General features: G+C 37.9%; 1 long non-coding RNA gene across 10 annotated transcripts in view; it reads right to left on the bottom strand.

Moving 5' to 3' along the window:
- LOC108400789 (uncharacterized) overlaps positions 1 to 3,575 on the bottom strand; it is a 292,621-nt gene that overhangs the window by 234,916 nt on the left and 54,130 nt on the right. For 4 of the 10 annotated variants that reach the window (XR_012131197.1, XR_012131206.1, XR_012131208.1 and 1 more), the window contains one exon: positions 110 to 191. The exons of the other annotated variants lie outside the window; for them this stretch is intronic. This is a non-coding gene — a long non-coding RNA (uncharacterized lncRNA). The remainder of the gene's footprint in view (positions 1 to 109; positions 192 to 3,575) is intronic. 10 annotated transcript variants of the gene reach the window in all.

The raw sequence follows: 3,575 nt of genomic DNA, 5'->3' as shown, positions 1-3,575 counted from the left end.
CTGGATATGAGTCATAAACAGCAGTAATTACAGAAACAGAACATCCAGTTAAAGGAAGGACATGAACAGTGGGATCCTATAAGGCCTTCAGCCTTGAATCAGCGCTTACCACAGCATGACTCTAATAACCAGAGGGAGGTGGAGGACAAAAAGCCCAAGCTGTCCAGCAGGGTCTCCACACAGCTGCTACCCTGTAAGTTCAAGTAGGGGGGATGTATTCAGACTTTCCAAAAAGTTCTACTTTTGCATGGAAAAAAACTCACATATCATTCTTTTTAAAAAGTGGAATAGACTACAGCTTAACAAATAGGATCCAGCTGTTTAAAATTAGACTGCTAAAAGAAATTCCATATAAGAACACTCCTTGGGACTGTAGCATTTTCATTAAATTAAAATCTGGTTGATTCATTCACTTAAGGTACTGGCCTTTCCAAACTGAAGCCTGAGATAGTTAATAAGTGTTGATAAGCATGTTGGTTGTAATGATGCTGTCTCCATTACTTAAATTGCCTGTAGTACTTACTTTTAAAGTTGTATGTTTTTACAAACAAAATGTTTGAATCACCACCCAGAAGACACTTGACCACACGGAAGCTGCTTGACTCATGGGAAAGCGGCAGGAGAAGCTAAGAGAATGCTGCGCTAGGATGATCTCTCTTTTACTACTTGGCAGTCACATGAACTTGGGCAAGTCTCCCCTCAGTTGTCCAACTATAATATGAATATAATGCTTATGAGGGTAGAACATAATAGTTGCTTAAAGTATTTTCTAAGTTCTAGTGGGACTTGATCATTCCATAACTTTTCTGGTATGGGCTGTATTTTTAATATGTGTCAAAATCAAACATACATAGGCACACATAACTTGACCCCTTAAATCAGTAGGGATTTTCTCCACAATGAGCCTTACACTTCTTCCCAGGCCTTCGTCATGGCTCCTTAATACAATACAGTGGGAAGATCTCTTGTTTCTCTTTTTCTGACATTAAGAGTCTGCTCTTATTGGGATGGTGATCCCTTCTAATTACAAAACCCACCACTCTTATTTCATTCATTCACATATTAGTTCAGATTGTGATAATTCAGGTCAGTTCAGATAATTATTCAAACATGGAGTACTTTTGTAAGTTCTAATTACTTGTCAAATATTATCCAAGATGGTACAAATATTAAACATTAGATATAACTAGTTAGATGTTGGGTACATAAAAACATAATAAAATATTTGCAAAGCACATGGCCCCTCCTACACAGAGTGACTAAAAACAATTCCTTCTTTAAAAATTTCCACATCAAATGACTTAGGACTCCACAACCTGAAAACCAAGATGACTCATAGAACAAGTCCATAAATAAGCCTCTTGTGGTTCTTTTGTCCCTGTTTATCCTTAAGAAAAAGGAAAAAAGAGAAAAACTTCCATCAAAGGCCATGCTTCTTAAACAGAAATGCAATAGGTACATGTTGACAAATAAGGGATGGTCCAAGCCAAATAATAAGCCTTATTCCTCTCCCTGAAACATCTGTTTTAAGATTTTTTTAAGTTTATATGATTTTCTAAAATAAAACAGAAGACACAAAATAATTCTCAAATGTTCTATGCCGCACTTAAGAATATACCCCCAAAGCCAACTCCCCTGCAGATTGCATGTATCCATTCTTACTCCTCTGTCATTCAGGAACACTTGAATGGGAACACTGGAAGGGAATAGGCCTAAGAAAAACTAAAAGTGTCTTTTCTTTGAAATGCAAAAGGATGTATGTAATAGCAAATTTACAAATCCATTTGCTTCAACAGTATGGATAACTTGCATTCCAAGTTGACAAGTATATATTTTGAACTCCTCAGAGATCGCTTTGCCATCAACTTTTTTGGTACCTGCTGGTAGAGACAGTTTCCAAGGCAAATGGAGTAAGAAGGTAAATATCACAAGGAATTTGACTCCTCCCTCATTGTCTACCTTTTGTCATACAAGAACTAGCTTCCTCTAAAAAATGTTTTGTTCACAGACTGCCCGAGAAGTTTTGGTTCCCCTTTCATTTGTCTTTCCTCCAAATCAATAAAGCTTGTGTCATAGGCTTTATGTGGCCTGTTCATTGTTTAGAAAACAGCTCTAGAACACTAGGTGTGGACAGAAGAAAGGATTCCAGAGAACAGAACTATGTTCATTCTGTGTCAAAGACTAAATAAAGGACTTTGGAAAAAAGAGCTGGCCTCCAGAGCCTTCTTGGTCTGACCGACCACTCTTCCAAGCTGCTCCTTTATCCCACAGGAAGGAGGGGGCTGAGCCCTGTTACCACCAGAGAGGATCAGTCAGAATCTCTTTGGGCAGGAATAGCCAAATACTCTATTTTGCCAAAGATAAAGGATGAATTTCAAAAGGACAGATATGGCAAGTCACCAAAAAATCAATCTACGAATTGTGTTTTACAGGGGAAAAAAATTTAATTGCTTGTAATTTAAAAACTACCATGTGCTTGTTGAACGAAATTCAGAAAAAACATGACAGCAGAAGGAAGAAAGTATGAGAAAATCATCTGAAAAGGCATATTCTTGACAATCTACTACATGCCCCACATTATGTAAAACACTGCTAGTAGTAATGAAGATATGTAAGATGCTGTCAAGGAATTTATAATCTGGTAGAAACCTGGCATTTGAGTAAGTCTCAAATAGAATGGCAAAGGAGATCACTAGCCTTACAATTTCAGCCCTCAGAATGCTTGTTGAGTCCACAGAGGGTTGACTGAATGCCAGTGAAGAAGGGCCACTCTGGGCATCATCTCTTAATCTTCTCAAGAGGACGAAGATTTGTAGAAGACCACACTGATGACAGAGGGCTCACCAGGCCCTTCCCCTCCTGCCTACTTTTTTTCAATGACATTGAGGAAACAGTGAATAAGCACTGATTCTGAGTTCAAACAATGGCTCTGCCTCACATAGCAGTGTGACTTTAATCAACCCACTTAAATAGTCTTAGCCCAATTATTTAAAACAAGCTTAATAACCTCCACCTCACAGTATTATTGTAACATGTATTAAGCATTTATCTTCAAAACAACTCTGTGAGGTTCTTATTTTATTATCACCATTCTGTGTATGAGGAAACTGAGATACAGAAAATCTATGTAACTAGCCCAAGCTTATACAGTAAGTGGTGGAGCCAGGATTTGTACCCAAGCAGCCAATCTCTAGAGCACATGCACTGCACATTCCATAGCATTAGTCACTACTGCCTTTTGCATCTCACCAGTGTACTAAAAGCCCAATAGCTGCCATTCAAATCATAGCCTGGGGAAGATAAAAGGAGTGATATTTTTAGAGCCTGGAGACCAAGCACCAAAGAACAGCCTTTATAAAGTGTTAAAATAAACAGAGTAATAATAATAATAATAATAATAATAATAGCTGAGGTACAATCAGGTGAAAGACATTTTATCAAGTAGTGGGAGGAGGAAATGTATATGTGTGTGTATGTGTGTATCAGTGATCTCATTTAAACTTGACAATGATCTGGTAGTTATGCCTTGATCTCATCGTACTACAGATGTGACAACTGGGGCTCTAAGGGTTTAA

The sequence above is a fragment of the Manis javanica genome, chromosome 1, assembly GCF_040802235.1.
Source record: "Manis javanica isolate MJ-LG chromosome 1, MJ_LKY, whole genome shotgun sequence".
Lineage (NCBI taxonomy): Eukaryota > Metazoa > Chordata > Mammalia > Pholidota > Manidae > Manis > Manis javanica.
The sequence above is the reverse complement of the archived record's forward strand: the minus strand, read 5'-3'. Positions and strand labels throughout refer to the sequence as shown.